Below are 10887 nucleotides of genomic sequence, written 5' to 3' on the forward strand. Positions count from 1 at the left end.
CCTCTTCGAGAACAAAGGACAAACACACAAAAAGCAATTCACTTGAATAGTAGAAGTAAACATTCCACAACTCTAACCAAGCACAAAATTAGGAAGTTAATTTCAACCAGTTTAATCACACACAAAACCAACCCTGAAAGCAACTCTTACTCAAAAAAAATATTAAAATAAAACCCACAGTCCATAGCTCAGACTGCTTTTATAAAAGATAGATGAGGAAAACTGCAGGCCATAGCCGGCCCTGAATTTTAAGAGAAAAGATGCACGAAAAAGCCAAATCTGTGTGCAAATTGGCCTTATCAGAGTAATCCCAACCAAGAAAAGGTCCCAGGAACATTCTTCATAATGGAAGGTGAGCTTGGTCAGAGGCTGGGCCCTTGGAATGGAGCAAATGAGCATTGAACCTGCCAGATCAGGTGAGTTGGGACTCTGAAAAAATCCAGTGGTGCCTCTCCCCCCCCCCCCCCCCCCATACTGGAGAGCTCAAGGCTTCATTCCATGTCCACCCCTTAAAAACTTCTGACACCAATGAATGTTTTTTGGCTAGGCAATGGGGTTAAGTGACTTGCCCAGGGTCACACAGTTAGTAAGTGTCAAAAAGTATCTGAGGTCAGATTTGAATTCAGGTCCTCCTAACTCCAGGTTCTGTACTCTATCCACTACGCCACCTAGCTGCCCCAACATCAATTAATGTCAGCAAGATTTGACTGAGCCAGTCTCTAACCTAAGAATGACAAAACAGCAGGCCAGAGGTAAAGTGCCAATAATCAGGTAGCCAGTTAATTAATTAGTTTGTTCCTCATATTTAAGGAGTTACGGAATCAAACAAAAATAATTCTGTAGTTCAAAAACAACTTGGAATAAATATAAATATATATTAAACATACGCTTATATATAAATATTTAAAAATAAATATAAATAGATCTAATTTAAATATAACACTCTAGGCATTTTCTCCAGTGGTTTTGCTTTTACCATCTGGATAAAATGAGAGTTGGAAAGACTGAGAAATTTAAAAAACCAGAAGTGGGAGGAGCAAATTGCACAAGGTCCTGATCTGGGGGTCCCTAAAGCTCTCTGGTTCCAAAGTCCTTCCTAGAGATCTAGTTATTGGAGGCACAAGACCTGGGTACTAGACCTGAGTCAGTCTCAAAAATTGCTGGTAGTAGCTCCTGTGACATTGAACATCAGCTCCTGGGTGCACTCTGGGAGCTCCCCAGAGAAGAGGCCTGGACAGCCTAAGAAGATGGTGCATGCTGGGACTACAATTTCAGGAGGTAATACTGTATTGTCTGGAATGTTGCGACAGTCTTTCAACATGAGGCATTGACCAATTACACAGTTCTTGCCTATGTGGACACAGGAATCAATTTGGCCTGTATTGACCATGTAATCCTCTTCGGTAAAGACATGGTCACCAAGGTGTAAAGGAAAGAATGCAACTCCTTTGCTGAACTTCTCTTTTTTTTTTTTAGCTCTTTTAGCTCTTTTTATTTTTTGTTGTTGTTCATCCCTTGTTTTTGTTTTTTATTTTTATTTTTTATTAATTTATTTTGATTTATCAACAATCACTTCCATAAGCTTTTGAGTTTAAAATTTTTCTCCCCCTTCCTCCTCACCACCCTCTCCAAGACGGCGAGCAATCTGATATAGGCTATATGTATACATTCCTATTAAATGTATTTTCACATCAGTGATGTTGTAAGGAAGAATTAGAACCAATAGGAGGAACCATCAGAAAGAGGAAATAAAACAAAACAGAAGAAGAAAAAAATAGCAAATGGTATGTTTCGATCTGCATTCAAACTCCATGGTTCTTTCTTTGGATGTGGATACCATTTTCCATCATGAGGCCTTTGGAGATGTCTTAGATCCTTGCATTGCTGAGAAGAGCTAAGTCTATCAACGTCAGTCATTGCACAACGTGACTCTTACTGTGTACGATGTTCTCCTGGTTCTGCTCACTTCACTCAGCATCAATCCATACAAATTTTTCCAGGTTTTTCTGAAGTCTGCCTGCTCATCACTTCTTATAGCACAATAGTATTCCATTACATTCATATACCACAACTTGTTCAGCCATTCCCCAATTGATGGGCATTCCCTCAATTTCCAATTTTTTGCTACCACAGAAAGAGCTGCTATAAATATTTTTGTACATGTGGGTCCTTTTCCCATTTGTATGATCTCTTTGGGATGCTGAATTTCTTTCTTTTTTAAGGCAATTGGGGTTAAGTGACTTGCCCAGGGTCACACAGCTAGTAAGTATCAAGTGTTTTGGTCTGAGGTCAGATTTGAACTCAGGGCCTCCTGACTTCAGGGCCAGCGCTCTATCCACCACTCCACTTAGCTGCCCCAAGGGATGCTGAATTTCTTAAATGGGGGCCTTCTTGCAGAGATTCAAATAGACTGGTCAATGAGAAGCCCATTATTTCAAGCACTACTTAAAGCCACTTTAGGAGACAATGAGATTCAAGTAGGCTGTCCTGAAATGTCAATGAAATATAGAAACTAACTAGGGACCCTCTGCTCCTCCACCCTGGCTGAACTATGATGTGCCTAGACCTGTTTGAAACTCTGACCTACTTTGTCCTTTTGCTTTTGTCCCTAGTTACCTCATCTCCCCATCCACAGCAGGTTTTCCTCTATAAAAATCCTTAGCTTCTCCTGGCTAGTGGATATCTCCTTTAAGTGGCTCTCTCCCTTGGGGCCCCCTGTCCCTTAAAGGGGGCTGCCTCCCTTTGCAGGGAGGCTATCTCCCTTGGGGTACTGTCTGTCTTAAGGAGCTGCTATCTCTTTTAAGGACCTGAGCCCCCCTTTAAGCTGAGGTCTCCTTTAAGCTGCTGTCCCTTTTCTATATAAGATTTAGTATCACCTCCATTAAGTTGAAAATTCCCTAAGGAACTTTACCCACCTTATTGGTGTCACAGTAGACTTTGCCACTTGACTGGAGGATGGTTTGAGTGTGTGAATTCATTCCAAGTGATGATATCCTCTACTTTGACATTTTGGGGTTCTAGCACCTATAAACCCCATCATTATGACACCACAGATTTCACAACACAGTGGCACCCAATCCTTACATTGGCCAGATCCCCCTGAATAATAGTCATTTATCATGACACATGTCTTTCCATTTAGGATAATATTTTGACTTCCACACAGAACTGACTTTGCTTCCAAATGCTGTCTCAATGTACTCGGACTTTTTGTAGAGTAGCTCCCTCAGCACCAACTCCACAACCTCCCTCTCCCAAGATCAAGTCTACCTTGCTCCTACTTCGGGTGCCTTTCCAGACTTCTGATATCACTCCCTTTCAAGTGCCATGGTTTCATGTTTGTTGTGGTGGCACTGTCTCAAAGAATTCAGAGTCAGACCACCTCTAATCCAAATATAGACATTTATTGGAATGATGCCTCCAACAGGCTGAGTTCCCAGAGGAACCAGTAACTTAGTAAGAAAACACCAAGCAAATGTATAGTGTAATGATGCTGATGACACAACAGAAATTATGAATATTAAAAAGGCAGGTGGGGTTTGTTAAGGGATTAGGTAACAGGGGAGGGGTCCAGCCTCGGTGGAACTGTGCATGCGATTACCCACAATATATACAGAAAAACTCATTGAGGGAGTATGTATGTATGATAATGATATTATAATAAGCCTCTCTACTTCATAAATTCACCTAAAGGATACCTTTTTTATTAATTTATTTTGAATTATCAACAATTACTTCCATGGGTTTTTGAGTTTAAAATTTTTTCTCCCCCTCCCTCCCCACCTCCCTCCCCTAGATGGTTTTACATATACATTACTATTAAACATATTTTCACATTAGTGATGTTGTAAGTAAGAATTAGAACCAATAGGAGGAACCACCAGAAAGAGGAAACAAAACTCAACAGAAGAAAAAAAATAGCAAATAGTATGCTTTGATCTGCATTCAAACTCCATAGTTATTTCTTCTTTATGTATTGCATTTTCCTTCACAAGGCCTTTGGAGAGGTCTTAGATCCTTGTATGGCTGAGAAGGGTTAAGTTTATGAATATTAATCATCATACAATGTGGCTATTATTGTGTATAACGTTCTCCTGGTTCTGCTCAATTCACTCAGCATCAGACCGTACAAGTCTTTCCAGGTTTTTCTGAAGTCAATCTGTTCATCATTTCTTATAGCACAATAGTATTCCATTACATTCATATACCACAACTTGTTCAGCCATTCCCCAATTGATGGGCATCCTCTCAATTTCCAATTCTTTGCCACCACAAAAAGAGCTGCTATAAATATTTTTGTATACACGGGTCCTTTTCCCAGTTGTCTGATCTCTTTGGGATATAACTCTAGAAATGCTATTGCTGGGTCAAAGAGTATGCACATTTTTATAGCTCTTTAAGCATAGTTCCAAATTGCTCTCCAAAATGGTTGGATCATTTCACAACTCCACCAAAAATGCATTAGTGTTCCAATTTTCCCACATCTTCTCCAACATTTATCATTTTCCTGTTTTGTCATGTTGGCCAATCTGATAGGTGTGATGTGGTACCTCAGAGTGTTTTGATTTGCATTTCTCTAATCAATAGTGATTTAGAGCATTTTTTCATATGACTATAGATGGCTTTAATTTCTTCATCTGAGAACTACCTGTTTGTATCCTTTGACCATTTATCAATTGGGGAATGACTTGTATTCTTATAATTCTTAATTCTCTATATATTTTAGAAATGAGGCCTGTATCACTAAAGGATACCTTTTGCTATTACTGTGCAGGTACCTACTTAGGGAAAGTCCCTTCTATTGTTTTGGGGTCTCCATCCTGCTTGAACATCCTGGTGGTGCTGCTTTCTGATTGGTCCTGTCTGAGACTAGATGGATGTGGTTGTGGTTGAGTTGCATGAGCACAATTGCTGTTTCTGTTGGAAATATGAGTTCGTGGACACACCTGTTGTTGCAATGAGCAGTGAGGCATATGAGGAAGTTAGGATATTGAGTGGGGGAAGGGAGCAGTAGCTAGATAGGGGAAGTGGCTGTATTGAGTCTGGGGGCCTGTGGTGTGGTTAAAGTCAGATTGTATGGTTAAATCAAGACATGCCTGCTGTTCAGTGAGGCCCATAAGGAAGTTAGAATATTGGGGCTGGGGGGCAGCTTTATTAGGGCTCCATCACAAGTACTCTTTGCTTGGGGAAAATCATGCATGTCCAGCTGACATGCCCCCAAACCCTGTGTTATCTCACCTTTGTTCTTTTGCTCAGATTATTAGCTGTGGCTGGAATGATTTCCCTCTCCCTCTAAATTCTTCCACATCTCTTAAAGCCCAACTCAAATCTACCTCTTGAAGGAAGCCTTTTCTGATGCCCCCATTGGATAATGGCTTTATTTTCTCATCTCACTTTGAATTTTATTTGCACCTAACTCACTCATGTATGATTTGCATTGGCATCCCCATCCTAGACTGGAGGATCCATGAAGGCAGGGATCCTTTTACCTAAGCTTGTTTCTCCTCCAATGCCTTTCACAATCCTCTGCACAGAGAAAACAGGATCATAAAATCTCAGCTGGAAGGGACTGCAGAACTTCCTAGTCCAACCATGACCACAATAGACCCAAGAAGAATCTGAGTGAGAGAAAGCTCCTCCCTCCTTACCTTCTTACATTTCCTAGGCCATCTTCTGTCCCCTGATGCTTAGACTGCTAAGACCTTTCACATAATTTCTCCCCCAGGAGGCCTCAGATTTCACTTCTGGCCCCAGCATTACCTGAGAGAGTCTGGGTACAAGGACGTTCCTTTCCTTCCCCAGCAGAATTTTTGCTGCTTTTCCCCTAATAATGGATGGTAGAACCACATGGCAGAGATCATCCAATTTAACCTCCTTATTTTGTAGAGTCAAATTGAAACACAGAAAAGTGCATGGCATAGTAAGTGCTTTTTTCAATTTCAGAGTTTGGATATTTCTGATAATCCAGCCCCTTCTTTACTCCTGGCTAAGCTAACCATCCCTGGGCTTCCCACATAGTTTTAGGCTGGAGGTGGGGACATGAGGGGACTCTTGATTATCAGTAAGCATTAGGCTTCTAAAGTAATAAAAATGGTAGACAGGTTTTTTTATAATATTTCCTCCAATTACATGTTAAAAACATTTTTAACATTTGTTGGTTTTTTTTAAGTTTTGAATTCCAAATTCTATCCTTCCCTCCCTCCCTCCCTCCCCTCCCCCATCCCTGAGTTGATAAGCAGTTTGATGTAGGTTATGCATGTACAATCACATAAAACATTTTCATATTAGTCATTTTGTATAAGAAGACTCAAATAAGAAAGAAAGAAAGAGAAAAAGACAAACTGTATGCTTTAGTCTGTATACAGAAAACATCAGTTCTTTCTCTGGAGGTGGACAGCATTTTTCATTATAAGTCCTTCAGAATTATCTTGGGTCCTTGCACTGCTCAGAATAGCTAAGTCATTCATAGTTGATCATTGTACAATCTTGCTGTTAATGTGTACAGTGTTCTCCTGGTTCTGCTCATTTTGCTTTGCAAAAAATGGTAGAGTTGTAACAACAAGAATAGGCCAGGAAAAGGACTTATATTCAGGCCCTTTTAGCAAAGAACTAATATCTTCCTGTCCAATGAACTCAGCTTCTTTCCACCCACTGCAAGAGGATCAGCCATTGTCTCCACAAAACTCATAACACTAACAGATGAAGTCCCAGAGATACCGTCTCACCACTCACTTGGTACCCTCTGGGAACCTCTTGCTTCCTTGCTTTCGTAATCATGGGCCCAGTCTTGCTTCCTCCCAATCTCTCTCAAGCAGTTTCTCAGTGATTTTATTCTGGCAACTCCAGATCAATGCAGGCAGTTCCTGGTTTGCCTCTGGGATTTCTTGGCCTCCAACTGGCAGTTGCTGCATCTGCCCTTTTCTCTTGAGGATTATCTTCCAGTTTGGAAATCCTTTTCCATAGGATTATTCCTGCACACATTCCCTGGGATCTTTTCCAGTCAGGATAACTGAGGGAGGAGAGGCCATCCCAACTCATTTGGAAATGTTACGTAAAAAGCAGAGCCAGTTGAGGTAGGCTGTCAAGCACAGAATATAGAAATCACAAGAATCCTATTCCCCACTACCTTCCCTATCTGCCTCAGCTCATCTCCTCAGATGTAGAAGACAGGACCACAGGAAAGTGAGGAAATGGGTGAGACCATTCAGGTGCTATATATGTAAGATCAGCAGCAACTCTGCAGCTTAGACTCAGAGTCTCAAAAAAAATCTTCGTGATAACAGCCATTTTATTTTATTTTTTAAAAATTAAGAAACATTGATTTTCTCTCCTCCCACTTCCTTCTCTTAATAAAGAATAACAACAACAACAACAACAACAGTGCATGGTCAAGCAAAAGAAATTCTGGCATTGGCCAAAATGTAAGCTGCATTCTTCGTCTTGAGGCCATCCCATTAGAACCTAAACTCCTGTAGGGAAGAGCCTAATTTTTACCTTTTTTTGTATTCCTAGTGCTTAGCCCAAAGTCTGGAACAGAGGAGGCATCATTGAATGCTTGCTGATTTGACTCTGACAGGGAGTGGGTAGCGTGGATCATCATTGGTCCTCTGGAATTGTGGTTAGTTATTGCATGGATCAGAGTTCTTAAATTGACCAATGTTGTTATAGAAATTGTTCTTCTGGCAAAGTGAGAATTAAGCAACTCCACCTTCTCTCTGTTGTCATTTGCCATTGTCCCACCTACCCCCAATCAATGGTTTTATCCCTTTTTTGATTTTATCCCTTTCTTTTACTTCTTTCTCCCAGTGGGGCTGAAACATAGAGTGTTTTTCCCTTTGGATTTCATTGCCAGCTTCAGCTTTCTCTGAACTTAGGACTGAAGAAATAATTTTTACAGACCATACCATGCTTTTTTATCATCTTGGTTTCCTGGGAATTTCCTCTCCTTGATTCTGACCTCTGTATATGTCTTTCATAAATCTAAGTTGGTTGGTAAACTGCCTGTGTATCCATATCACACTGTTTTGACAACTTCCCCTTATTTTCTTGCCAGAATTGTTTCTGTTTGTGTCTTCATAATCTCATACTTTCCATCCTTCCTGAATTGACTTTTTAACAGAATTTTAGTCCTTGTGATTATATCTATATGAACCCTTTCGAATCTGTTTTCCTAAAATCTAGGGTCTATAGCAGACAATTCTTGCTCTTATCCACAATGGTATCATCATTTCTGCACCAGCAAGATGTTCCTGCCTTTTAGTGAGAATCACCAAAACATAATTTCCTCTTGTTAATTCCTTAATTTTTGTTGTTATTTTTTTTTGTGAGGCAATTGCAGTTGAGTGACTTGCCCAGAGTCGCATAGCTAGTAAGTGTCCAGTGTCTGAGGCTAGATTTGAGCTTAAGTACTCCTGACTCCAAGGCTCAAGCTCTATCCACTGCACCACCTAGCTGCCCTTTTCCTTAATGTTTTGAAGGACAAAATTATCACTAACTCTTGAAACTGCCCCTTAAAAATAGGAATGCTGACTTCATGGTCAGAGATGTAGTAAACTTAACGAGAGATGGTAATATATACATATGTGTGTGCACATATATAGATATGTCTACATATATATATATGATATGCATGTGTATATATGTATTTCCTGAAATTTTATCAAATAGGTTTTAATGAATAGAATATTTATGTACATGTGTGCATATAGTTATAGTTTTCTTCTAAAATGGATTGGTGTGCATGTGTGTGTTTGTGTATACACACAGATTCCATTTAAAATAGCTACGATGTAGGAAGGAGAGCAGGCAAGATTCTCAGTAATACATGAGAGTCAAAATCAAAGAAAGAAGCCAGTGATAAAACCCATGTTGCCAGCTGTCTATACACCAATCAGCTAACAGGTTCTTGACTTGCTCGTTGTAATTTCATTCTTCAAAAGAAGGAAGCAAGAAGGCAAACTGTTATTCTGGACTTGATTCTCTCAGGGAAAGTTTGACTACTGAAATAGAAATGATGGCATCCTTGATGGAAAATAACCAATCCATTTGAAAATTCACAATAGAAGAGAGGAAAGCTGGGCATTATCTGACATGCAACCTGGATTTTAGAAAATAGATTTCAAATAGTTCACAGAAAGGATAGATATGATCCTGGGGTCTAAGTTTTAATGAAGCAAGTCTTCCCAGAAGGAACAGAAAGTTCTTCATAATGAAATTCTGAAGGTATAAACAGATACAATTCTGATGAAGAAGAGAATGGACTGGTGACCAAAGAGACTGATATCAATGTACAGGAAAGTCCTCAACCAGTTTAGATTTAGAAAAGACATGGAAGCAAGGGCAGGTAATGGAAGATGAATACAGAAGCATGAGATAGTCTTATAAAGGTAAAGTTTTATATGTTTTGAGACTAGTAGGAAGGTAAAGGACAACAAAAGGTGGAGTTGAAAAAGCCTTAGTAGGGAAGAGGAAGTTCAAGGAAAGGATAGGGTCACTGCTACAGGTGGATGGTATAGTAACAATAGTTGAATGAGAAAAGGCAGGACCTGTTTGGTTTTTGTTCTGTTTCTCCATTTTTTCCTTTCAAAGAGCATGATCCTTAAACTGGTGAGATGACAAAATGGCTAATTAGGGAGTTGAAATCCAAGATCGTTAAAAAGATAGTAGAGCACCTAGCATCTTCTGATTAGTTCATCATTAGCTAAGTGGCATAGTGAATAGAGCACTGGACCTAGATTCAGAAAGAACTGAATTCAGATCCAGTCTCAGGCACTTAATAGGTGTATGGCACTGGGCAAGTTCCTTAACCCATCTGCCTTAATTTTCTCTGCTATAAAATGGGGATCATAATAGCATCTACCTTCCAGGGGTTGTTGTAAGGATCAAATGAGATATTTGTAATGTGCCTTGCAAATTTAAAGTGTTCCATAATAGCTTTTATTGTTAGAGGAAAGGGAACAAGCATTTGTTAAGCCCCTGCTATATGCCAGGCATTATATTATGTGCTGTTATCTATGATGATTATGATTCCTATTTTACAGTTGAGGATAATGAGGCTGACAGAGGTTGAATGACTTAACCAGTGCCACACAGCAAGTGACTAAGGATGGATTTAAACTCAGGTGTATCCTGACTACCAGCCCAATGCTCTATTCACTGTACCATCTTGCTGCTTCTATTGTTATTATTAATTACTATTTTCATTATTATTAGAACTAGTGGATGTGATGACTGAGCTCTGATTTATTACATTTAAAAACTGATGTGGAGGAGCAGAGACAGTCTACCATTTGTCATGTTGCCAAATCCCACCCTTTGTTACATCTCGGTTTTCAAATTCACTCTTAGCAGTCTGAAGTGGAATCTCAGAATCCAGCAGAAAGGTAGCTTAAATAATCACTGATAGACCTTCCCACCACAGCCTTTGCCAAGTATAATGGCACTTTTACACCCAAGAATGGAATCAAATCCTTCCACAAGATCCCAGATGCCTGTTAATTGATTAGGGGAATTTCTATTTAGGAAATGTAGAGAATGCCACAGCATCCTTCTCATATTCCAGAGACTCTTCCAAATCATTTTTTTTTGTCCTATAAACAATCCAAACACAAAAAGTCAGCCAACCTAATGAAGTATATTGGTCTAGTAACTGCCCTTCCTTGTCTTTATATGCTGAGAGGTCAAAGCTGAATCATTTAAACCAAACAGCTAAGGTCTCTTGCAAAGCTCAGCTGCTATTCATATCCTCAGTGCTGAATCAGGTTCCCGCCCTTAGCAGCAACACTAGCGCTGACCATGGTGCTGATAACGCCTCTAACAATAACTAACTAGTTACAGTCTGTGTGTGTGTGTGTGTGTGTGTGTGTGTGTGTGTGTGTGTGTGTGTGT

At 39.8% G+C, this 10887-nt stretch overlaps 1 pseudogene; it reads right to left on the reverse strand.

Annotated features, from left to right (window-relative positions):
• Positions 1-1150: 1150 nt before the first annotated feature.
• On the reverse strand, positions 1151-3114 carry LOC114044973 (annotated as a pseudogene).
• Between the last annotated feature and the right edge of the window lie 7773 nt (positions 3115-10887).

The sequence above is a fragment of the Vombatus ursinus genome, unplaced genomic scaffold (assembly GCF_900497805.2).
Source record: "Vombatus ursinus unplaced genomic scaffold, bare-nosed wombat genome assembly UNPS02014775.1, whole genome shotgun sequence".
Taxonomy (NCBI): Eukaryota; Metazoa; Chordata; class Mammalia; order Diprotodontia; family Vombatidae; genus Vombatus; species Vombatus ursinus.